Source organism: Tasmannia lanceolata, unplaced genomic scaffold (genome assembly GCF_043159265.1).
Source record: "Tasmannia lanceolata isolate RefF3 unplaced genomic scaffold, GAP_Taslan_0.1 ptg000037l, whole genome shotgun sequence".
NCBI classification, from domain to species: Eukaryota; Viridiplantae; Streptophyta; class Magnoliopsida; order Canellales; family Winteraceae; genus Tasmannia; species Tasmannia lanceolata.
This window is the reverse complement of record NW_027518714.1, coordinates 27,697,413-27,725,126: the sequence shown is the minus strand read 5'-3', so window position 1 is coordinate 27,725,126 and position 27,714 is coordinate 27,697,413. Positions and strand designations below refer to the sequence as shown.

Here is a 27,714-nt window from a genome sequence, read left to right as displayed (position 1 = left end):
TCAAATAACACCCCCTAACCCCTCTTTGTATAACCCAATTGTGGTGATCCCCTGTCATCCTGCGCAAACACGGGGAAAAACCGCCTCCCACAGGACTCGGGACCGTAATCCTAACTTCGCAATAAAGATAAACTCAGAGTCGTCACCTAGGTTAGGGCCTAGGACCCGTGTCTGTTCTTCCAAGAAAATGAGTGGTGATACTCGAATTTCATTAGAAAAATAGGAACCAAATGGGTTCTTTTGCTCTGGGCCTAGACCTTATATTTTGCTCTGTTTGTTTAAGGTATGGTCCCTACAGATATCTGGGTAAGGGTTATGGTTACAATCGGGGAAGGTGTTAGGCACCCCTCTTGCCCGGACGAATCCTGTCTCTTAACTTAGATTGGCATTTTTTGAAGAATTTTCACCAGGATAGTTTATTTTTTTATCCTTTATTCAGATTACGCTTAATCCCAAGATGTAAATAAAATGAATTTACAAAAAGACAAAAAATAAGGTGAAGTTATTCCGATTGAGATAGTATGTTGTTATATAAATCCCGGAAGATCTCGCAACTGATCACAATCAGGTTAACTGAAATCTAATGGAAATAACAGTGTGGAAAGTAAAAGAAAGGTAAAGGAATTTATATCATAAGTTCTGAGGGCAATGTGAGCCGGAGATTTTATGATGTCACCACCTCGTACCTTACTTTGTAAAAGAAATTGTAAAAAGTAAAAAAAAAAAGGTTAAGGGATTTATATCATAATTTCTGAGGGTAATGTGAGCCGGGGATCTTATGATGTCACCACCTCGTACCTTACTTTGTAAAGGAAATTGTAGAAAGTAAAAGAAAGGTAGAGGGATTTATATCATAAGTTATGAGAGCAATGTGAGCCGGAGATCTTATGATGTCACCACCTCGTACCTTACTTTGTAAAGAAAATTGTAGAAAACTAATAAATAAATGTAAATTGACCAGAATCAGAAGAGAAATAGGCAGGGTAACTGCACTATTCTGAAAAGAGATGGTTCCGAAATTGCGAAGATTTTGTCGGCGTAATAGCACTGTGTTGACAAAGAGACTTCAGGTTTTCCTGAGATTTCAGCAGAACAACGGCGCTCTTTAGATAATAGGGCCTTGGGTTCTCCGAAACTCATCAATTATGCTATGTTAACGAAGAGGTTTAGGGTTTATCGGAGAATTGGCGGTGTAACAGCGCTATTCTGACAAAGGGGCTTCGGGTTTGCCGAGATTTCGGCAAAACAACAGCGCTATTATTGAAAAATAGCTCTGTTGTTTTGCCGAAATCTCAGAATTTCGGTAGAATGCTGACGCCCGGTGTGAGCTACCTAGAGTTTCTCTACTTTCTCTATTCTAGAAACAAGTAGACTAGGGTCTTTTCTGATTTCAGAGGGGTATGTGGGCTAGGAAAACCAAAAAGGGGGGTGAAAATCATAAAAGGGGAGAGAGGGGGTGTAAAAAGCAAAAAGACGAGGAGAGACAGAGAGAGATAAAAGCCTTTTTTTCTTTTTTTAAACTCTTACCCCCCTTATTTATAGGTTTGGGGGGGTAAAACATTGTCATTTCGACCAAATTTCGCCAGGGAATTCAATTTCGCTCTAGGTGAAATATTCCAGAATGTAAATAAAATGAATTTACAAAAGAACAAAAATAAGCGATAGTTATCTTGATTGAGATCGTATGTTGTTGTATGAGTCCTGAAAGATCCCGCAGCTGACCGCAATCAGGTTAGCTAAATCAAACGAAAAACACAGTTGTAAGCCCAAGGGTTCCCATGGGTTAATCATTCACCTTACCTTCTTGTTTTGCGGCTAGCAAACTAAATTGATAGCTTTAATGGACTAATGTGTTGCTTTGTAGTGTTGTGTTGTATACAGGAATTTTATGTCATAATCGCCATTATACAACTTTTCACAACACATGGCTTGTGGATCAAGAGATAGAGGAACAAAGAGCTTTCACCTACATTGGAGTCATCACCATTTGGAGATGATCAAGTCAAGGAGCTCAACATGAAGATATCACAAGTTCCCCAGCAAGGGTCAAGAAGGAGCTTGGAATTGAACATGCCATGGTGACACCTCATGTACCTCGACATGCATTGAAGATTGGAGGACAAGTCACAAGAGCCAAGACAAAGTTCAAGATGTTCATTCAAGTTGAAGAAGTCTAAGGAAGTGCAAAGTGCAAAGACATTCCAAGAAGACTCAAGGTTCTTACTTTTAAAATGTATTTGGAGTCCTTTTGATTTTATGTTTAAATGCACCTTCAAAAGGTTTTCAAAATGGTTTTCACACCTAAGTTTTTATATCTTTGAAAACCATACACACACCCAAAAAATGTGTTTGAAAGCCTAGGACTTAAGCCTAAGACCAAAGCCCAAAGCCCCTGGAATTTAATGTTAAAAATAAAAATTTACTCAGGGCCAGTCGACCAGGCTATGCCGGGCGACCGCGGGATGCTACCTGGAAGTCCAGGACATCTCGAAATTTATCGGGCCGGTCAACCGGGGTAAGCCGGGCGACCGCGGATATGTTTTCTGGAAATCCAGAAAACATCCAGGTTGGGCTTGGAGGTCGATTGCCATAGGTTCAATCGACCGCGATAGTATTTTTTAGCTGAAAATTTATTTCAAACTGGTAGCCCTCGCCGGGCGACCGCCCTAGGGTCGGTCGACCGTGCCGGTATGAATTTTGAAATTCAAATTAAGAACCCGATAAGGGCGGGCGACCGATGTGCCTCGGTCAACCGCCGTGACATTGAAATAGATCCATTGGGGCTTGCGTAGGTTGACTTTCTCAACCCTGTATTTTACAGTTTTACCCCCAAACGGTCATATTTCCTTGTGGGCTATATATACACTATCCAAACCTTTCTAAACAACCTTTTTGGCAAGATTAAATCCTATCTTCTTGAACCTAAACTTTTATATGAAAGGTTAAAACCTCTTTGAACTTATATTTGTACATTCTATCAAGAGGTACTCTATAGGCTTTACATTTTATCTTCCTTGGAGTGTTTGTGAGCTTTCAAAGTTGTAATCAGCCTATCTAAGAGGCAAAGAGAGTTCTTATTTTATTTCTTCATTTGTTTGTGAGGGTCTCCGATTCGGGCCGTTAAGAAAGGTGAATCATTGTAAGAGGGAGGTGCCCTCGCAAGGCTTTGTGTGAAAATGGTGTGATCCCTTTGAATGATAAGTTGGTGTACGGCTTTGAGATTCACCCATTGAATAATCTTATTGGTTTAGTGGAGATCCCAAGGAGGAAAACTTGGAAGAGTTGAGTAGGTCAAGTTGTGACTGAACCACTATAAAACTTGTGCCTTGTGGATGCTTTCTTATCTCCTTCTCTTTGCACTTTGGTGGTTGGTAATCTCTACCATTCACTTGTGTTTATGTTTCATTGAACAAGGGTTAGAGTATATAAGCATAAAGTCATATCTAATCCTTATCCCACATTATAATTACTGAATGATAAAGGGTTAGACTTGTTAAAGCTTAATGGGTAAATTGATTTTTATAATCCACTTAATTAAGCCTCAAATCTTTAGTTAGCCAATTCAGCCCCCCTCTTGGATTGTCACCTTGTATTTCATTTGGTATCAAAGCTTAGGCTCTTAAAGAGATTTTTAATTTTAAAATCTCCAAGAGATAAAGATCCTTGACAATCCAAATGGATTTTGAGTTAGGCCAATCCGCTATAATTCTTCCATTTTTTGATAGATCAAATTATAGAGCTTGGATAGTAAAGATGTTTGTCTATCTCAAATCCATAGATATTGACATCTTAGATGTCATTGAAAGGGGATTTTCTATTCCAAGAAAATGCACCAAAAATGATGAAAAATTATTTTTATTAAATTGAAAAGCTATAATTATAATATGTTGTGGACTATGTTCAAATGGTTTTGAGAAAATTTCATCATGTACAAATGCAAAAGATATTTGGACTATTTTTGAAAATCTTTGTGAGAAAAATAGTAGTCTCTCTTCAAATGATAAAAATATTATTTTTAAACAAAAAGAGTCTCTACAAAAATCTTTTGCAAAGGAAAATTCTTTCAAACATTCAATTTTCGATTTAAAAAAATAAATTTAAAATTTAAAATCAGAGGTTAATGAATGTTTAGAAAGAAATGTAAAATTAAGTCATTTGAGCAAAATCTTGATACACAAAGATGATGACTTAATTAAAAAGTGCATTATTCTTGAAAAATAAAAAGAAAGCCTTGAAAACACAAACAAGGATTTAAATGAAAAATACACACTTGTTTGTGAAAATGAAGAAAAATTAAAAGCTAATTTATCTCAACAAATAAATTGCTTTGAAAATCAATTAAATGAGATAAAATTAGTAAATAAAGAACTCTCTTTAAAGAACCAAAGATTATAAGAAGATAAAGACAAACATACATGTTCTCATGTGTATTCTTGGGGTTCTAGTTGCTCCTCATATACCCACTCATATTCATGTTCATATTGTGGTAGATTAGGGCCTCACAAATCTAAGTGTAGGCTTAAATTTGTGAAATCAAACAAGTTTGTGTGGATAAGAAAAGACTCACTTCCACACACAAACTTGGTTGGATTCCAAAATTCCCCACTATAGCTATTTATTGAAAATGCAAATATAATGGGGTTGTGCTTTAATTGCTATATCATATGAATTCTCTCTAGATACTATTTCATTGTTGCATTCATTGTATCTAGATCACATGTGCTTTAATGATATATCATTTTATAATTAAGCATAGATACATATCATTAGTCATGTTTTTAACAGAATGTATCATTGCTTATTGAGCTTCATGATTACATCATATATCACTTATAGTCTATAAAGAAAATAAGAAATTACCTCTTTAGACTATATGTTGTGCTATATTGAAAATCTTTTAGAAAACCCATCTAAGTGCAAGAACACACACATGCACTTAGAATCCACAATTAGATGAGCTAACATGTCAAATATTGCTAGACATAGATCAAACAAGTGTCATATTTTGTATCTAGCAAAATTCATCAAAAACTCATCCAAAGAATTTCACGAAAACATATGTCCAATCATCCTCTTGAGCTTAAATATTGGAAAAATAGAAATAAATTTGTAGATGTCATCACGTAGCCTAGGGATCGAGTTTACATGTCCATTATAATCCCATAAAAGGGAGAAAAATAGGAGAAAATTAATTTGTCCACAAAATCCCTTGAAAAATATCAAGAAATTGAAAACAAGGGTGTCGCGGTAGACAGAGCCTTGGCGGGCGACCGCGGAAGGCAATCTGGAGAAAAATAAGCCGAAACAGGTTAGACGCGATGGACGACCACGTGAACCCAGTCGACCGCGGATGGTCTCAAATGAAAAATAAAAAGGGACAGGCGGGTTGCGGCGGGCGACCGCGATATCTCGGTCGACCGCGACGGTTAAAAATTGCGTTTTAAAGGGTGACCGCGAGTCATTTCTAACTTCCGCCGCTCATTTCTTCTACTAGATTTTCTTCCCTCCTTGCTCCCAAGCCATTTTCGGTGGAAGATAATCAAGATTAAGGTATTCAAGTGAGTTTTGATCCATCCTTCCTCCTCTATTTCTCATTTTCTAATTTTCTTCCTTGTTTTCATCCATTTAATCTTTCCATTCCATTTCTTCTCTTTTTCTCTCGCCATTTTCTCCCACAAATTGTTCATTTTCTACTTGTTCTCATCCTTTTCATCCAATCTCATCATCTTTCTCAAAACCTCCTTGATTCTCACTTTGATTCTTCACTTTTCTCTCAAAACCCTAGAAACTAAAATGTCAAGGAAAACCTTGGCTCAAAAAGGGAAGCTAGGAAGAACGGAACCGGAAGAAGAGGTGTTCTCCACCGAACACTTTTTCAACAAAAGGCCATGAATCTCTTCACAGTTTTTCAACAAAGAGGTGCCATCGCAGGGCGAAAAGTGATTTTTCAAGACTTCAATAAGTTCGATCTTCTATCGCTTTTTGAATTCCAAGGTTTGTCCTTTTTCCTCATTTATTCCACCTTGGTCTATCCTGAAATAGTTAGGTATTTTTATGCCAATCTCGAAATTACCCATGAAGGAGTAGTAATGAACACCCACCTTCGAGGAGAACAATTTGGATTAAGTTTGAAGGACTTCTATGCTTGGCTTGATATACCTAATGACTGGAGAAGGATTTTCTTTTGAAAAAAGGATGAAATAGAAAAATATTTTTCAAGGACGGATGTTTATAAAACCTTAGGAACTGTACCCCCTTCTGGAGAAAAACTGAACATCAATGCCAGCTCAATGAATTACACTGCAAGACTGATTCACAAAATCGTGGCCTACAACATCACCCCTAGAGCAGGAAACTTTAATGTCGTAAAGCCCTTCGAAGCTCTCATAATCCATTGCATTATGGAAAAGATTCAGCTAAACCTAGGATTCATTATTATGAGTTATATGGATGAGGCAGTCAAGAGAGGACAAGGTGGTCTTCCTTATGAGGTCCAGATTACTAAGCTCCTAAGACGCAATAAGTTCAATTTTGAAAACGTTTTCTCAATAAACCCTGATCCACCACTCAACCACGCCACCATTACTCTTATGAGAATTCATATACCAGGAGTAGGTGGTCCTAGTGGGGTCATACCTGATGAGGTTGATGAGGCGGTAGCTGAAGCTGAACGCGTATCTCAAATGTAGGAGCAGATTAGAGCACATGAGCAGGCACAGACTCAGCAGCGTCGGCCCCTACCACTAGTTCATATGAGATTCTTGCCAGAGATATTGCATCACTAAAATCTGGAATGGACACCCTCACGACTAGCTTTGATACCCTCTCTACTGCCTTTACGACTGCAGAGAGTCAGAGAGCCTCTGATCATGATATACTTATGGAGCTTATGGAGAGGCAGCATAGGGAGATGTGCAAGCTTATCAATGGAGTCAGGCCACCAGATACTACACCTCCATGACTCCACCTCGTGAGGAGCACCAGCCCCCACCTCAGGACTGATCGATAGACAGCACCTTCCCTGCAGCAGACACAGTCGATCACATCTTGCTGCTGACTATCATATTTTTTATTTAGCCATCTTCTTACCCAGTTTGGGCTTTTGGACTATGTTTATATTTTTCTCTCTTCATGGATGTCGTTTATGCTCAATGTGGGCTTTTATGTCTGGATGTATATGCCCAGTATGGGCTTTATGACTGTATGGATGTTGCCCTAGATGGGCTTGTGGTTATTGTTGGTTAGATGCCCAGTGTGGGCTTTATGGTTAGGTGATGGATATTCTGTGCCTAGTAAAGGGCATTATATTTTATTTTGGTTCATGTCTCAGAGATTATATGACCGTATCTATTGTGGTATCTAGTACATGTCTTTCACACTTATTCAGGTATCTCTGATGATGTTTTGACATGATGAGAAGAGGGTGTGTCTCTTCCATCTATTGGTTCATGTATATGGAGTTTTATGTTTCCTATATATATACATGATCTTTCGGTTGCTATGGATGCATATTCCCTTGTTGTTTACTATTTTGGTATCTATGTGTTTATTAGACTGAATTCGCCTCAAGGTCATCATATTTTGTCTAATATTCATTCATTCATGTTCAAATAGTGAATACCTCTTGAATGGAGCAAATGTGGAATGGTTAAAGTGATTCAAATCACTGGGCCTATGTGCTTAGAACTTTTTACATTTAGATTTGATACACATAGTCAGGGAGAGCTTTCACTTCCAAATGTATAACTATCTAGGGCCAAACAACTTAAACTCAAGAGTTATTTTATAGTTCTGAGCATGTTCATGCTTAAGAAGAGACTTGTATCCCCTATGACAAGAAAACCGCTACATAATGCAACTTGTGAACTTAAAAGGTTAAGTTATAGATCTGAGCATATTCTTGCTCAGGTAGATACTTAACTGCTTCAAAAAGTTGCAAATGAAGCCCTATTCAAATCATTCTGCCATGTCATGCCCTACAACATAGGTTTCACCTAGGGCCAATGACAAATTCATAGGGGGAGATCCAAATGGTTATATCTTGATGCTTCTATAGATCATTGTGATGTCCTCACAAAGTCTATTGCCCTTATTCTTATGCTTATCTTGCAAATCATTTAATCAAAAAAATGGGGGGGGGGGGGGGGGGGGGAGGTCGACCGCGATAGTGTTTTTGAGCCAAAAATTTATTTCAAACAGGTAGCCCTCGTTAGGCGACCGCCCTAAGGCCGGTCGACTGCACCGGTATGAATTTTGAAATTCAAATTAAGAGTCCAACAAGGGCGGGCGACCGCTGTTTCTTGGTCGACCGCCGCAACATGAAAATAGATCTGTTGGGGCTTGCACAGGTTCACTTTCTCAACCCTGTATTTTACAGTTTTACCCCCAAACAATCATATTTCCTTGTGGGCTATATATACGCTATCCAAACCTTTCAAAACAACCTTTGGCAATATTAAATCCTATCTACTTGAACCTAAACTTTTCTATGAAAGGTTAAAACCTCTTTGAACTTGTATTTGTACATTCTATCAAGAGGTACTCCATAGGCTTTACATTTTATCTTCCTTGGAGTGATTGTGAGCTTTCAAAGTTGTAATCAGCCTATCTAAGAGGCAAAGAGAGGTCTTATTTATTTCTTCATTTGTTTGTGAGGGTCTCCGATTTGGCCCGTTAAGAAAGGTGAATCATTGTGAGAGGGAGGTGCCCTCGCAAGGCTTTGTGTGAAAAGGGTGTGATCCCTTTGAAGGAGAAGTTGGTGTACGGCTTTGAGATTCGCCCGTTGAAGAATCTTAATGGTTTAGTGGAGATCCCAAGGAGGAAAACTTGAAAGAGCGGAGTAGCTCAAGTTGTGACCGAACCACTATAAAACTTGTGCCTTGTGGAGGCTTTCTTATCTCCTTCTCTTTGTACTTTGGTGGTTGTCAATCTCTACTCTTTACTTGTGTTTATGTTTCATTGAACAAGGGTTAGAGTATATAAGCATAAAGTCTTATCTAATCCCTATCCTACATTATAATTATTGATTGATAAACGGTTAGACTTGTTACGGCTTAATGGGTAAATTGATTTTAATAATCTACTTAATTAAGCCCCAATTGTTTAATTAGCCAATTCACCCCTCCTCTTGGATTGTCACCTTGTATTTCAACAGTACAGAAAGGAAAAGAAAGTCTGGGTTTATGATTCCCTCTGTTTGTCCAACACCGTGGAGCGCCAGGGCTCTCGTCTCTATCTCATTTGTCTATAGTAGGACAGGAGACAGAGTGGTGGGATAAGGAGAGGGAACGTAGCCCAATTTACAGAGAGTAGAGGGATTTACATTACAGGATTTAGGGCAAAAGGAGCCCTAAACCCCATAACTACCCTACACTGATTTTGTAATAGAAGTGCAAAAAGCTGGGAAATAAATGTAAATTTACCAAAAGATAGTGAGAGCTTGTCGAGAAACTGGCGGCGTAATGGCGCTGATTAGACGAAAGGACTTTGAATTTGCTGAGATTTTGGCAGAACAACGACGCTTCTTTGGATGAGGGAGCTTCAGGTTTGCCGAGATTTTTGTAGAACAACGACGCTATTTAGATAATAGGGTCTCGCGCTCTATGAAATTCAGCAGCACAATGGCGCTATTTGGACGAAGGGACTTCGGGTTCGCTGAAATTTCGGCAGAACAACGGCACTATTTAGATATTAGGGCCTTGTGTTCTCCGAAATTCAGCATCATAATGGCGCTATTTGGACAAATGGACATCAGGATTGCCGAGATTTCGACAGAACAACGGTGCTATTATGGAAAAATAGCTCATAGTTCTGCGAAATTAAATGGAATAACGGCGCTATTTGAAGGATGCCGCTCTGAGTCTTCCGAAATTTGGCAGAATGCTGACACCCATGTGATCAACCTATAAATTTCTCTACTTTCTCTCTTCTAAAGCAAAGAAACTAGGGTTTTCTGATATTCAAAAGGGTTTTTGAACTGAAAAACTAGAAACGAAAAAACCAGAAATTTTAAAACTAAAACCAGAGAGAAGTTAAAAACTAAATTCTGATTTTACTCTTACCCCCCTATTTATAGGGGGTTGGGCAACAAATTCGCAGAGTGCGAAATTTTCACACACTGCTAATTTGGAAAAAATCTAGATTTGTAAGGTACGAAAATGGACATGACATTACATGTCAGTGTCAGGTCAGCAACATTTTGGAAAATATGATTTTTCGTCTTTTTGGCTTAAAAAAATGTGATTTTTTGTCTCTTTTGACGAGTTTTCTAGAAGTTTTGGCAGACCGTAACTCTTCCGTTTGGACTCCGATCGCACAAGTTAAGGACCATTGGATTTCTCATTCCGAGGAGATTCCAATGAGCCTAATATAAGCGATTTTCGGAACACATAGTGTTTTTTGGGTAAAAACAAATGTTTTTTACTCAAAGCTAGCTTCTCGGTTGAAAGGCAGTGTGAAAACGGTCTTTTTGGCCGTGCCGTGAAAGGCAAGATACCGTGTAAAGAATGGCTTTTGTTTCACCTCCAGGGTAAAGTTCTTTTTTGAAAAATTATCCTAGTTTCATAACCTAAAGAGAGATTGAAAGAAACACTACAGGTGCTCTGGGACTCGTCATGAGACTCTTCCTCGCGACAACCTATCATTAGTTCCACCTTGACAAAATTGGGTGTCTACACACTCCTATGAATCAAAATAAATAAGCATAAACAGTCTTACACATTTGTTTACCAATACTCACTGTCTGAAACAAAAGAAAATAAACTAAATAAAACCTCCAAGCTCCTATGGATCTGAAACTAAGCTTCTTCTTCCTCGTTCACCTCATGAGGATCAAACTCTGAAAATGTTAATGTAACCACAGTCAGCTGAAAAGCTCAGTACATAATAATGCACTACAAAAGTGGGGTCAAAGCATGCTACATAGAGAGGGTCAATAAGTAAACGAAGATGGAAAAAGCAACACATGAGGTGACTAATACAAATACAATATCTGAGAAACAAAGCTTATAAAGTCATATTCCAAAGTATCATATCAAAAAGATCTCAATAAGGGAAGTCACAAAGTCTTACGAGATCATTAAAAGCGATCAGAAAGGTAAGAAATCACCAAAGGTCATCGACTTAGCCCAAAAAGCATGTTATTTTATCCGATTGCCCGTGGTTCGAAACTAGTTCCTGAGTTCATATACCTGTCGATAGGGTCAGTGAATAGCACCCACTGACGGGACCCAAAAGCCAACGTATAACCCCCATTGGTGCGGGCCCTCATAGTTCACATATATACCTAAGCCTCACAAAAGTTGTCCACATATACACAAAGTCCAAAGGTACGTATAAAGTTCCAAAGATTGTGGTTCACATTGGTTACTTAAGATTTTTCAGAATAGTTAGGTATACAATGATCAAAAGGTTCTTATATCAAAAGGGTCACATATTCAATGCAAAAATCGGAGGCTATCAATAAGTACAAAATTCAATAGATTGTATTCAATAAAGGATAAGCATGCAAGTACCAAATCAAAGGCTAAGCTTATCACATGTTTCACATATTCAAAGAGAATAGAGGGTTACAAATCAAAAGGCATATCATTCATTAGTGAATCATATCATTAAAGTAGTATGAAATTACGTACCTTAATATTGAACTACTTTCTTTTTCATAATCACCTACAATCAAGAGTATGAATATTCTTCATGAGTTTCATCAGTAATTTCAATCTTATCAGGCATAATATCATCCTACTGACACAAGTCCCCCTTGGTGCCCCTTTGAAAAAGAATCGATAAACCGTCCTATGGTTCTTTTTAGCATTTTGGAATTATCATCATTATAGAGTATTGATTGTGATATTATAAATAACCGCAAGTGCACGGATCGCGTGTAGATACAGGTCAAACTCAGGGAAGAGAATTGTGATTTCTACCCCTATACTATTCGGAAAATAAACTTACGATATATTGTTGCCTGGAATGGACTCAGGATTTCCGTGGACAAAGACCTCAGAGCCAACAATATATTTAAGTTTATTAACTAAATAGATATGGGTCGAAAATAATGTAAAAACGATTACTAATTCAACTCTTATATTTAGGCAAAGTGAACCAATGTTCTAATGATCTCTATTGATTACCTATCTAATCTAATTAGAAAACCAAATTCTAAAAGCCTGAGTTAATTAGAAAATTGGTTGAAAAACTAAAATTGGAAATTGCTTGCAAAAGTAATTTGGAATTGTGTAAAAGCCTTAATTCAATTTAAATGAGTACTTAGGGCTAGAATCCACCATGGGTTTGGATTGGATAATCAATTAAACCAATTTTTGCATTGAATCGCATAATTGATAGTAATGTCTATGAGAGATAAGATCAAATGATGCTATTTCCCATGAGTAATCTATCAACTATATTATCCAATTTTATTGAATATATAAGTATTTATAGTGTTTATCGGCAATTACTCATACGAAAGGGAAAAGCCAATGGCATGAGTGATTGGGATCTAACAATTACAAATCCTTATATATGTTTTTTTTTTTACTCCATTGAATTTAATTAAAAATCTTTCTCGTTCACCATGGTTTCATCTAAACCCTTAGTAGGTTGGGTTTAGTTACACAGAGAGAAGAGAAAAGAAACAAAAATAAAGAAGATAGAGAAGAGAATTGCTATTAAAGAACTTAGAAAGGAAACGAAACAAAAATAACTCTTTTTTAATTGAAATTAAAAATAAAAATACATCACATTGAAATTGAAATAAAAGACAAAAATAAAGAAAACTTATTCTTTTTCTCCTTCAATGGTTGAATCATTGTCCTCCTTCAAGCCCTGATCTCGCCTTAGATTGAGTCTTAAATGGTTAGATCAAAGAGGGAAAGGAATTCCCCTCGTTGATACGAGTCCAACGGATCCAACCACGCGCGAATCGGAGCTAAAACGAAGAAGTTACGGTCCTTTAAAGTATTAGAAAAAGAAATAAAAACTGCAAAGACGCGACGAGACGAGACTGAAAATTCAATAATATGGAAGCGAGTTCAAGAGAGATAGATATATAGGATTTTGGGTGAGAATGGTTGCTAAATTAAGGGATTGAAAAAGATGTAAGGTGGAAATTAAAAAGCTAATCTTAGGAAACAAATGAAAGGAGAAGCTTAAGGCTTGAATGAGCTTTCTATATCTCTTCTAAAAAAACATAGGTTACTTTCCTATTTTTTCTCTTTCCAAAGTTGTGTACAAACCTTCCAATTATATCCTTAAGCAACTTTCTAAATGTTAGAAAGAAAATAATAGAAAGTTTCCAAGTTGAGGGATATGTGCATGAAACGACCAAACTGTCCCTATCCTTCGAATGAATTGCACAAATGCCACAATTACTTGCAAATGGAAAATCTACCCCTCTTTTGTAATACACATAAAACAACTAATAATTCCCTTCTCCCCTCTTGATCTCCAAGAAACGATCCAAGCCATCCAATTGACGGTCCACTATGTAAATTAATTGCACCCCAAAACTAGTCCAATGAGATGATCTGAACCATTAAATTGATGGATTCCAATGTCAATTTCAATCTTGCCAATGGTTGCACCTCTTGAATTATTTTTGTGGGCTGATCTTAACCATCCAAATAATGGTCAACAAATGTGAATTAATTGCCCCTCCAAGCCCATTGCCATAAGACGATCTCAACCGCACAATTAGTGGGCCTTGTGACAAATTGCTTGTACCTCTTCAAAACATTTTTCAAAGCTATTCTGAACAACCCAATTGGTGGGCCATAAATTATCTAAACCCTTCAAGTGATGGAAAATTTATTGGATTTTTATCTCTTTAGCTCCATTTTCCACGAAAATTCAAGAATCACCCTGAAACACAAAAAACAAGCAAAATACCTTAGTAGTACTGCTCTAACATAAAATATGCATGTTTTTCCTACCTACTATTCACACATAAATGTGTTCATCAGATTCCCCTATACTTAAGCTTTGCTAGTCCTCGAACAAACAAAAAGTAAATTAACAAAAATAAAAACAAAAATAACCTAACTCAATTTCGTAGGAATCATGAATGCACTTAGCACGTGCAACAAAACTTTAAACCCTAGGTTACCCTAGTGGACGAGTTTTGTCTCGTGAGTGTTTGCAGTGAATTTACACACAAAATTTCAAAAATAAAACTATCTTTTACAAATCCTCAATATAGAATAAAGCCAAATATTTCCAATTCTTTTGCTTTGATAATTTACTCAAAATAGAACAACTAGGATACCCCCATAATTGAATTTTGTCATCTCATCCTAAGTTGGGAAATTCGACTCATATCTTAATTAAGGAATCATCTTTCTTATGTTTCACACTTTAGACCCCATAGATTCGATTCTTATTTCATATGTGCCATAAAAGAACTTGCATTGGAAACTTGATAAAAAAAAGTAGACACTTATATGGTTACACCATTCTTTCCACTTTTCCCAATACTTGCTAAGAGTTGAAACTCAATTTTGATCATCTACTGCCTTTGGCGTGAATGACATGCAGGGCCTGCACCAGACACCCAGGTTACTAAGTAGTCTCAGACTAATCTTTCGAATTTTGCATATATTAATGACATTGATGCATATGAGTTCAATCTTACTTTTGATCATGTGCAATGCTTTGACTTATTAAAGAAATATAGGTGTGACAACCCAAGAGGGAGCTGAGCAATTAGAAATTTTAGGCTTAATTAAGAGGAGATTAAAAATTAATCCATTTAATTAAGCACTAATTAGTCTAACCCTTATTCAAATAAGCATGTTAATAAACGCTATGGTTTAGACTTTCTAATCATGCACATTTAACTAACCCCTGTTCAAATAAATATTATAAATCCAATTAGGGTTTATACATTTAATTCAAGTGTATTGACTAACCCTTGTTCCATTAAAACAATAAACAAATTAGGGTTAGAGATTTACCAATCACCACACGTGGAAGAGAAGGAAAGGAAGAGAGAGAGAGACAATGAACACAAGATGTATAGTGGTTCGGTCTATCACAAGACCTACTCCACTCTTCATGTTCACACGGGAGTTCCACCATCTTGATCCTCCTTCAAGGCCAGATCAATGAGCCATTACATGACCAAGCTTTTCCATTCTCAAGGGCCAAAGCAAAGCCCATCTGCACGAAGCCTTCGACGAGGGGACACACCCTCATATGTCGTCTTCACCTTTCTTAATGGGCTGAAGAGGAGACCCTCGTCTTCACGATTCTTAATGGGACGAAGAGAAGACCCTTAATGAAGAACAAAGAAAATAAAAACTCTCATGCCTCTTAATAGGCGGATTACAACTTTAAAAGCTCACAATCACTCTAAGAAAATATAAATGTAAAGGCCTATGGAGTGCCTCTTGATAAGATGTAGAAATGGAAGATCAAAGAGGTTTTTAGCTTTTGATTAAAAACTTGAAGCTCAAAGAGAAAATGGGAGTTGATGTTTCTCAAATGTTCAAAAGCTTTTTTTGGATAGATTTTAATGATGTATATATAGTGTATATGAAAATATGACCGTTTGGGGTAAAACTGTAAATAACTGGCTTGAAAAAGTCAAGCAGAAAAAGCCCCAACGGCTAGTTTGCCTGACCGTCGTGGTTGACCGAGCCACCACGGTCGCCCGCCACTATCGAGCATCCTTTTATATTTTCAAATTTCTTACGCCGCGGTCGACCGGATCCATGGCGGTCGTCCGACGAGGCTAACCTGTTAGCTCAAAAAATTCAGTTCAAAAACCTATCCACGGTAGACAGACCCATTGCGGTCGTCCGCCAAGCCCAACCTGGATGTTTTCTGGATTTCAAGAAAATCAATCCGCCCGGTCGACCGGCCCGATGAATTTCGAGATGTCCTAGACTTCCAGGTTCCATCTCGCGGTTGCCCAGAAAAGCCCGGTCGACCGGCCCTGTGTGAAATTTCATTTTTAACTTAAAAAATCATGGGCTTTGGGCCATGGTCTTTGGGCTTAAGTCCTAGGTTTTCAAACACATTTTTGGGTGTGCTGATGGTTTTCAAAAATGTAAAATGGTAAGTATAAAGATCATTTGAAAACCTTTTGAAAGTGCATTTAAACATAAAATCAAGAGGACTCCAATTACATTCTAAAAATGAATATCATGAGTCTTCTTAGAATGTGTCGGCTCCTTTGCACTTTCTTGGACTTCCTCAGCTTGTGAGTGAACATCTTGACCTTGTCTTGGTTCTTGTGACTTGTCCTCCAATCTTCAATTGCATGTTGAGGCATATGAGGTGTCACCATGGCATGTTCAACTCCAAGCTCTTTCTTGACACTTGCTTAGGGAACTTGTGGGATCTTTATGATGAGCTTCTTGATTTGAACATCTTCAAATGACGATGCCTTCATTGTAGGTGCAAGTTCTTGGTTCCTTTGCTCCTTGATCTACAAGCCATGTGTTGTGAAGAGTTGTGTAATGGCGATTATGACATGAAATTCCTGTATACAACACAACACTTCAAAGCAACACATCAATCCATAAATGCTAATCAATTTGGTTTGCTAGCATCAAAACAAGAGGTAACGTGAATGATTAACTCATGGGAACCCTTGGGCTTACATTCTCCCCCTTTTTGATGATGGCAAACAAATTGATTAGGGAGGTATGAGATATTAAATAAATAGATGAATAAGCATTAAATATTATAAACCATGAAGCACTGCTCCCCTCACTATATGCACAAGTACAAAATGATAATGTAAAGCATGTGGTGCATATACAATTGGACTACCTAATCAATTCCCAAAAATTCTCCCCTTTTGGCAACAGCGAAAAAGAAGGATATGCAAGTGAAAGTGCAAGTGGGGTGTCAAGATAATAAAAGCTTACGTAAAGCTATTAAACTAGAATATGATATGTCAATGAAGCTCATATAATGTTTATCAAAATATAAAACAAGGTAAAATGCATGATAAGCAAAAATATATTTTTTTAATGATCTAAAATAGGCAAGTTAAGAACAAGTATGGGGGCAATAGATCTTGTGAGCATATCACAATGGTCTATGTAAACAAGAATATGAAACCATTTGGCTCTCCCCCTATTTATTTGTCATTGGCCCTAGGTGAAACCTATGTTGTAAGGAATGACAGAGAAAATGGTTAAACAGGTGAGTGATTTAAATACTTGGGCTTCAATCGTAACTTTTGAAGCAGATAAGTATCTACATGAGTAAGAATATGCTCAGATTGATGACATAACCATTTAGGTTCAGAACGAATGGGGGTAATCTCTTGACAATAAGCAGACAAGTCTCTTCCAGAGCATGAATATGCTCTGAACTATAATATAACTTTTAGAGTTCATTTGTTGCATGCCCCTAGAGATTCTCATGTAAAAGTAAAAGCTTCCCCTGACTATGTGCATCTAATATAAATGTTAGAATTCAAGCACATAGGTCCTTGATTCAATTAATCACTTTAACCATTTTGAGTTGCTCCATTCAAATGAAGATTTCAGTTTGAATAAGAATGGATGATTATTAGACTTTTAGGATACCAAAGGAAATGAATACAGTCTAATAAACACATGGACAAGAGAATGTAACCAATAAGGTACAGGAACATGTCCATGGCAACCAAAAGATCATGTATATATAGATAAGAACCATAAAGCTCAATTTACACGATCAAGATGAAAGATTAATTCCATATTTCTTTTATTACTACAAGAAATGATAAAAGTGGTATTTGAAAATCTCTCAAAAGAAGTAAAACTAAACTTTTTTTCTTCTATCTGGAACTCTTCTACTGATGAATATTCAGAAGAGCTTAGATCAATGCTTGACCCTTTCTTCCATGTAAGGGTGGCATCTTCAAAAGTTCTTCCCAGATTTGAGAGATTGGGTACTTGATTTAAATCTTCTCCTTCAGCAAAGGGTCATCCTTGAGAGAATGAATATGAAGTGCACATGCCAACCTTTAGATATGAATTCTCAACTTCCTTAGTCTCTGTTCATCCTTCACTGTGGAAGAATGTAGAAATAAATAGAGGAAAATTGAGTACATCCACCATCTTATTATATCGACACTATGTAAGGAGACAAGTACCATAGACAAGTTGCGAAGGACATATGATTTGACTGGAGTCCTCCGAAGCTAGAATCTTGGGAGAGATGATGGGACATGACAAACTCAAAAATATTTTTAAATCATCCCTCTTCCAAGAAATTATCATTGGCTTTTGATAATTCTTATAATGTAAAGCCTGACAATATACAATGGCTTAGATATGAATGTAAAAAGCACAGCCAATGGACCTTATCATGATAATATATTTTCATTCAAAAATACATGATAAGATATTACTTCATAGATAATGAGATGATCATCTCAAGCATTGTCCAATGAAGAAGGGTTCTAGAGATTTTTCAAACTCTAAAACAAGATACTTATCATTAGCAGAGATAAAAACATATAAGTCTATCCAAGATAAGTATAAGGCCTGAGAAGATATAACACTAAGGCACAGGCAAAGGGATCTTGTCAAGATAACCTCAAATTTCTAGAATAGGACAAGACCCAACAACAACACATATAGAGCAATGTGGCTCCACATGAACGTACTTATCATATGTGATGTACATCAAACATCATATGATAAGATGGATGGACAGACATTGAGCATGTATGGCTCTCCCTTTGAGGTGACTCATACAGTATATTAATCCAAAGGGCTGTCCAACCACAGAGACACCAAGGGATTTAAAGGTGAATAATTTTTAAACCACCCTTGGGCCACTAATGCATGATTTGTTATGGTTGAAGGTATCAACCTAGCATACTATGCTCCCCCTAAATATGTGCATATATATATATATATATATATATATATATATATATATATATATATATATATGTATAACACACATGGCACACATATGACTAATTATGGTTAAGATGTTGGCTAAAAGCCAAAGAAATTAGTATTTTAATTAAAGGTGAGTGTACACTCTCCATCTTACTAGGTAAGAGGACTAAGAGTACCAATTGAGTGATTTTTAAATTTAAGTTTACCATCTTTACCATGTACCCAATAGCATACAAGAGGAAATAACTATAGATTATATAGATAATCAATTAAGCTTAAATCTATAGAACTTGGACATTATAAGAGGGATTAATAGAATCCCATGTCTAAGAGAGACATCCATGGCTTATGCAATGAGAGCATTCATAGATAGTCTACCATGTTTAGACACAAGAATCATGGTCCAAACATCTATGCCTACATCCACAAACCCACTATATATAAGATAGGGCATTTACGCACAGAGTGCAAAAGGCCCATGGAAAACCAAGATGTGTGAAAAACAAGTGTTCTCATCACAATGTGTTACATGATAACTACTACAATGCGAAATAGCCCAACAATGGTACTAGATTCCTATGACATTTTTAATTTTACTCAACTGAGTTTCATACATTGAATCTAGACTCATTTTCAATTGTCTAAAAAAATATTCATGCAGGACTGTAGAGAATAATCCAAGGACTTCTAGAGAATGTCAAGTGATGAACACCTTGGACACATGCATTCCAAAATAAACTACTATGACTAGATAGTTTTATCTTAGTCATGAGAGGATATTCATTTTAAGCCATTTTGAAATACATCAATTTAACCCATCAAGATTTCTTATGCATTTAATGATAATCATTAAGTGCATAAGAATGGGTTTAAAGGACAACTAGGTGCAAAGTAATAAACATACTTACTCACCTAGGGGCATAAGAGATGTCTAAGAAAGGATTTGAGTGAATTTTCCTAGACATGGATTTTAACACTTAATCTTGCTAGAAATGATATTCTACCTAAGTTGAATATACCAAGATCTAGCAAATGCCAAAATTGTCCTAAATATAGTTCATCAATGAAGGGCATGAACTCGAAAGATCAATTTTAACTCAAGGGTAAAGAGGGAGGTTAATTTTCATGAAAGCACATATATGGTTTTCACATTGAATTTTCTATTGTGGATTTGCTATGTGGATGCTAAGTGCACAAGTGATGTGATTTCCACTTAGATAGGCTTTTCAAGTAAAGATGTTCAATAAAGCACAAAAAAGAAAAATGTGATCATTTAAGCACAAAGAGCAAAGATACAAACTATTAAGAACATGAATAATGATGAGTATCTAAGCTCAAAATTAAAAAGATATATCATTAAGCTCATAAAAACTAGATACAAAGAGTATTCAGTGAATTAAAGTATCTAGTAAGAATGTGAATGAAATGAACATTTAGCATAGCCCATAAACTAACTCATTCACTAATTAGATTATAGTAATTCTTTTGGAACCCAAATCCCTTTGGTTCGGTGTACCTTTTCTTATCCAAACAAACTTGTTAGATTTCACAATTCTAAACTTACACTCAGAATTGTGATGTCTAGATCTACCACAATGGGTACAATGGTAATGATTGGTAGATAAGGAACAAATGGAATCACAAGACTTAGAAGTATGTTTATCTTTTTCTTCTTGAAGTCTTTGATTCTTATTAGAGAGTTTTTCATTTATTTTGTTCTTCATTTTCACAAACATGTTTATATTTTTCAACAAGTTCAATGTTTGTGATTTCAAGGCTTTTAGTTTCTTTTTCAAAGGCATTGCATCTTTGAAATAAGTAAATATTTTTATTTATCAAAAATATGCTCAATTTACTTAATTCTTCATTTCTTTTCAAACTTTCATTTATTTTAAATTTTCAATTTTCAATTTAAATTTCCAAATCAGAAATTGAATGTTTGAAACAAACTTCATTTGCAAAAGATTTTTGTAGGCGGATTACAACTTTGAATGCTCATAATCACTCCAAGAAAATATAAATGTAAAGCCATATGGAGTGCCTCTTGATAAGATGTAGAAATGGAAGATCAAAGAGGTTTTTAGCTTTTGATTAAAAACTTGAAGCTCAAAGAGAAATGGTATTTGATGCTTCTCAAATGTTCAAAAGCTTTTTTGGATTTGTTTTAATGATGTATATATAGTGTATATGAAGATATGACCGTTTGGGGTAAAACTGTAAATAACTGGCTTGAAAAAATTAAGCAGAAAACGCCCCAACGGCTAGTTTCCCGAACGTCGTAGTCGACCGAGCCACCGCGATCGCCCGCCCGTATTGGGCGCCCTTTTATATTTTCAGATTTCTTACCGTCGCGGTCGACCAGATCCATGGCGGTCGTCCGACGAGGCTAACCTGTTAGCTCAAAAAATTCAGCTCAAAAACCTATCCACGGTAGACAGACCCATTGCGGTCGTCCGCCAAGCCCAACCTGGATGTTTTCTGGATTTCAAGAAAATCAATCCGCGGTCAACCGGATTTGCCCGGTCGAGCGGCCCGATGAATTTCGAGATGTCCAGGACTTTCAGGTTCCATCTCGCAGTCACCCAGAAAAGCCTGGCCGACCGGCCCTGTGTGAAATTTCATTTTTAACTTTAAAAATCAGGGGCTTTGGGCCATGGTTTTTGGGCTTAAGTCCTAGGTTTTCAAACACATTTTTGGGTGTATTGATGGTTTTCAAAGATGTAAAATGTTAAGTATAAAGATCATTTGAAAACCTTTTGAAAGTGCATTTAAACATAAAATCAAGAGGACTCCAATTACATTCTAAAAATGAATATCATGAGTCTTCTTAGAATGTGTCGGCTCCTTTGCACTTTCTTGGACTTCCTCAGCTTGTGAGTGAACATCTTGACCTTGTCTTGGTTCTTGTGACTTGTCCTCCAATCTTCAATTGCATGTTGAGGTATATGAGGTGTCACCATGGCATGTTCAACTCTAAGCTCCTTCTTGACACTTCCTTAGGGAACTTGTGGGATCTTTATGATGAGCTTCTTGATTTGAACATCTTCAAATGAGGATGCCTTCACTGTAGGTGCAAGCTCTTGGTTCCTTTGCTCCTTGATCTACAAGCCATGTGTTGTGAAGAGTTGTGTAATGGCGATTATGACATGAAATTCATGTATACAACACAACACCTCAAAGCAACACATCAGTCCATAAATGCTAATCAATTTAGTTTGCTACCATCAAAACAAGAGGTAAGGTGAATGATTAACCCATGGGAATCCTTGGGCTTATAATTTAGCTTTCTAATTGACTCATGAAACGAGTTTTTAGTCTATTGCTCTCAAGCTAGTTGGCTTTAAGGAACTAGGTGTAAACACCCATCGGACTTACTTGCTCAAGTAAAAAAGGCTACAAGTTAAAACTATAATCAAAAAGTACTTTTCTATAAAAAAAAATTCTATAATTTTAACCTTTCTTTCCTTTTTCACTTTACCATATAAAAGCCGACTTTCTATTTTCATTTCCTAATCAAATCTTTTATAAACAAGATTTCAAAAGAAACAACTCTATAAGTAGAAAGTATTCGTTCTAATTTTTCAAATTTTAAAATTAAAATATAAACTAATTTTCTTTCTTAAAACAAGAAAACAAATTTCTTTCCGAAAAAAGCTAGTTATTTCTATCTTAAGAAAATACCAAAAACAAAGAAAAGAGAAATATCATACTTTAAACTATAGAAAAGACTCACAAAAAAAAAAGTTTTCAAAAGACTACCCCCCATACTTGAATTATGCATTGTCCTCAATGCATTGAAAAATAGAAAGAAAAATAAGGACAGTGAAAAAGAGAGAGGGGCATACCTTAGCTATTTAAGAAGAATTCGAATAGAGAGATCCGTGACCTCTTCCAAATTCGATTTTGGTAACTCAACAAATGAGTTCAATCTTAGTAAATGTAACTTGTCCTTCCAAGTAGAGTCCTTATTTTCTTTAAAAAAATTAATTAACTCTTCCTCTTGGGTCGAATTTAAGTCCATTTTGATTTTTATAGGAGATGTGCAATTCTTACCCAAATATGCTTTTCTTAAATTTGAATGCAAAGGCTTCAAATTTAACTGTGGAGCCTTTTTGGGTGGTGGCTTAGGAAGGGGCGGAGATAGGAATCCTCCAAATTCTATTTGTTGGATGCTAAGGTCATCAGAAAATGAGTCCCCTATATCTCTTGCATCCTCGAAGCATTCTTCATCCAGACCTTCTTCAAATCCTGCATCCAAACTATTTTCACAGTTAGTCTCAGAAGAGGAGTGCAACATATTAATTTCTTCTTGAGAATTAGATTGCTTACCTAATCTAAAAATATTAAAGTCCATAGAAGTATTTCCAAAAATTAATTTCATTAAGCCATTTCTGCAATTAATTAAAGCGTTGCTAGTAGCAAGGAAAGGCCTACCAAGAATGATAGGAATTTGATCCTTGATATTAGCAACGGGCTCAGTTTTTAGCACAATAAAATCTGCAAGAAATAAGAACTCTCCTACTTTAACTAGGACATCCTCAACCATCCCTTTGGGTTTCTTCACTGATCTATCCGCCAACTGAAGAGTGACGGTGATGGTTTTGAGGTCTCATAATCCTAATTGTTTAAAAACAGAAAAAGATAATAAATTCACACTGGCCCCTAAATCTAAAAGAGCATGATTAATATGAGTATTTCCAATAGTGCATGCAATGGTAGGACATCCCGGGTTCTTGTACTTAGCCACCATCTGTTGAAACAAGATGGAACTAATGTTTGCAGCTAAGAATGCCTTCTTAGGTACATTAGACTTGCGCTTTTAAATGCACAAGTCTTTTAAAACTTTGGCATAAGTCGAGACTTGGGAAATCGCATCTAACAATGGAATATTAATGTGCACTTGTTTAAACATATTTAAAATTTTCTCAGTAGCAGCCTCCTTCTTATTATTAGCAAGTCTTCTTAGAAAAGGAGCCTTAAGCACATATTCCTTCTCAGGTCGTGAAACTGCTTGCTCTTCAGTTACCTTTTCGAGTTCCGCAGTCGAACCTATGGGAGTGGAATCATTACTTACCTCTTCAGTTGTCTCTTGATGACCTTTAGAGGGTTTGGATCTGACCTCCTCCTTTTGGAATTCTCTGTCACTCTTTAAAGCATATATGGCATTACATTCGTTGGAGGGCTCTTGCGGTGGCGGAATTGGTTGAATGGCATTCAACTGATTTGGCGGTACCTATGGATTCACATTCATATTCAAGTTCCTTGGGTTAGGAACAGGTTGACTTGGCATCTTACCCTTTTCCCTTTCATGTACAGCCATGGTAAGTTGGGAAATTTGCTTCTCCATGTTATGTTGGCTTGTCATGAAAGTACTCATGAGAAGTTCCATGTTCTTCTCTAAAGAAGCTATTCTGGATGATTCCCCTTGTTTTTGAAAACCCGGTGGTTGCTTATTTGAAACATTTTTTAAAACTGGGTTTTGAAAGGATGGAGGTGCGGCTAGGGGTGGTCGAACATAAGTGGGAGGGAAGGTGGGTCTAGGTTGGCCGAATTGGCCTTAGCCTTGGAAATTGGATGGCCCACCTTCCACCTTAGTAGCTCCCTTGGCTCCAAGAAAAATTGGGATGATTTCTCCATCCCGGATTATAAGTGCTACTATATGGGTTATTTGTAAACAAAGCACTTGCACTTTCATTAGAATTACCAAACTTTGTCAAATTGGGGCACTCTTCCATGATATGGTCAGGAGCTTGGCACCAATTGCACATAGGGAAACTTTGATTGATTTGATTTATTTGTGCGGGTCCCTTTACAACTATAGCCTCTAGCCTTTTGATTAGGCTAGCTAATTGGGCCTCCTTGGCCACGGTACCCTCAATAGAGAATCCCTTGCTTGATGTTGCCCTTTCAGTGTCTTGAGTGGATTCCCACTCACAGGTCTTTTCTGCCAAGTCAAGCAAGAATTTCCAAGCCTCGTCTTCATTCGTATAGGATGTGAATCCTGTACGGCACATGGACTCTAATAATTGTTTGGTTTGAAAATCAATGCCCTCATCTATGATTTGGCACAAGTGCCACATATCTAAGTCGTGGTGAGGACATTCTTGGAGTAGATCTTTGAATATCTCCATAAATTTTAAAAACGACTCATGAGGTTTTTGCCTAAATTGAAGAATATCATTTCTTAATTTGTTAGTTTTATGTGAAAGAAAGAACTTTTTAAGAAACGCAACTATAAACTCCTCCCAATTGGTGACGGAGTTTGTGGGCAAACCATAAAGCCATTTTTTGGCTCCCTCTTTGAGTGAAAAGGTTACGAACCTCAATTTAACCGCATCATCCGTGAGTTGTTGTAGTTTAATTAAAGCACATACCTCTTCAAACTCTCTTAAAAATAAATAGGCATCCTCAGAAGAAAGCCCGTGAAAGTGAGGAAGCGTAGTGATAAATTGCGATTTAAACTCAAACTTATTGCCCTGAGTGGCTGGAAATCAAATACAAGAAGGTTGTGCTGCTCGGGCAGGATAGAAACGATCGCGAAGGGTTTTAGGAACTTCCCCTTCCGCCATGGCTATTGGAATTGTTGAATGCTCGTCTCTGTTTCTGAACTCTCTAAACGGTTGACGGAGTTGCGCACCCAACCTGAACTCATACACAGAAAATAGCCAAGTTAGAAACATGAAGTAGCCAAAAACCAAAGTACAAAGACAAATAATTGAAACTAGAAAAAAAAGGATCACTTCGAATAATATAAGAATTAAAGTAACGGCACTCTTCCCCAGCAACGGCGCCAAAAACTTGATTGTGATATTATAAATAATCGCAAGTGCACGGATCGCGTGTAGATACGGGTCGAACTCAGGGAAGAGAATTGTGATTTCTACCCCTATACTATTCGAAAAATATACTTACGATATATTGTTGCCTGGAATGTACTCAGGATTTTCGTGGACAAAGACCTCAGAGGCAACAATATATTTAAGTTTATTAACTAAATAGATATGGGTTGAAAATAATGTAAAAACGATTACCAATTCAACTCTTATATTTAGGCAAAGTGAACCAATGTTCTAATGATCTCTATTGATTACCTATCTAATCTAATTAGAAAACCAAATTCTAAAAGCCTAAGTTAATTAGAAAATTGGTAGAAAAACTAAGATTGACAATTGATTGTAAAAGTAATTTGGAATTGTGTAAAAGCCTTAATTCAATTTAAATGAGTACTTAGGGCTAGAATCCACCATGGGTTTGGATTGGATAATCAATTAAACCAATTTCTGCATTGAGTCGTATAATTGATAATTATGTCTATGAGAGATAAGATCAAATGATGCTATTTCCCATGAGTAATCTATCAACTATACTATCCAATTTTATTGAATATATAAGTATTTATAGTGTTTATCAGCAATTACTCATACGAAAGGGAAAAGCCAATGGCATGAGTGATTGGGATCCAACAATTACAAATCCTTATATATGTTATTTTTTTACTCCAATAAATTTAATTAAAAATCTTTCTCCTTCCCCATGATTGAACCCTAAGTAGGTTGGGTTTAGTTACACATAGAGAAGGGAAAAGAAGCAAAAATATAGAAGATAGAGAAGAGAATTGCTATTAAATAACTTATAAAGGAAAAGACACAAAAATAACTCTTCTTTAATTGAAATTGAAAACAAAAAACCATCACATTGAAATGAAAATAAAAGGCAAAAATAAAGAAAACTTATTTTTTTTCTCCTTCAACAGTTGAATCATTGTCCTCCTTCAAGCCTTGATCTTTCATTGGATTGAATCTTAGATGGTTAGATCAAAGAGGGAAAGGGATTCCCCTCGTCGATACGAGTCCAACGGATCCGACCACGCGCGAATCGGAGCTAAAACGAAGAAGTTATTGTCTGGTTAAGTATTAGAAAAAAAATAAAAAAACTGCAAAGACGCGATGAGACCAGACGAGACTGAAAATTCAATAATATGGAAGAGAGTTCAAGAGAGATAGATATATAGAACTTTGGATGAGAAGGGTTGCTAAATTAAGAGATTGAAAAAGATGTAAGGTGGAAATTAAAAAGCTAATCTCAGGAAACAAATGAAATGACAAGATAAAGGCTTGCATGGGCTTTCTATATCTCTTCTAAGAAAACATGGGTTACTTTCCTATTTTTTCTCTTTCCAAAGTTGTGTACAAAACCTTCTAATTATATCCTCAAGCAACTTTCTAAATATTAGAAAGAAAATAATGGAAAGTTTCCAAGTTGAAGGATATGTGCATGAAACGACCAAATTGTCCCTATCCTTCGAATGAATTGCACAAATGCCACAATTACTTACAAATAGCAAATCTACCCCTCCTTTGTAATACACATAAAACAACTAATAATTCTCTTCTCCCCTCTCGATCTCCAAGAAACGATCCAAGTCATCCAATTGACGGTCCACTATGTAAATTAATTACACCCCAAAACTAGTCCAATGAGATGACCCAAACCGTTAAATTGATGGATTCCAATGTCAATTTCAATCTTGCCAACAGTTGCACCTCTTGAATTTTTTTTTGTGGGCTGATCTTAACCATCCAAACAATGGTCAACAAATGTCAATTAATTGCCCCTCCAAGCCCATTGCCATAAGACGATCTCAACCGCACAATTAGTGGGCCTTTTGATAAATTGGTTGTACCTCTTAAAATTATTTTCCAAAACTATTCCGAACCAACCAATTGGTGGGCCATAAATTATCTAATCCCTTCAAGTGATGGAAAATTCATTTCATTTTCATCTCTTTAGCTCCATTTTCCACGAAAAATCAAGAATAACCCTAAAACACCAAAAATAAGCAAAATACGTTAGTAGTACC

The 27,714-nt window shown here is 36.5% G+C and overlaps 1 non-coding gene across 1 annotated transcript; it reads left to right on the top strand.

Moving 5' to 3' along the window:
* Nucleotides 1-24,938: 24,938 nt before the first annotated feature.
* On the top strand, nt 24,939-25,045 carry LOC143862764 (small nucleolar RNA R71). Its single transcript, XR_013240474.1, has one exon. It is a non-coding gene; the product is annotated as a small nucleolar RNA R71 (small nucleolar RNA).
* The last annotated feature ends 2,669 nt before the right edge of the window (nt 25,046-27,714 follow it).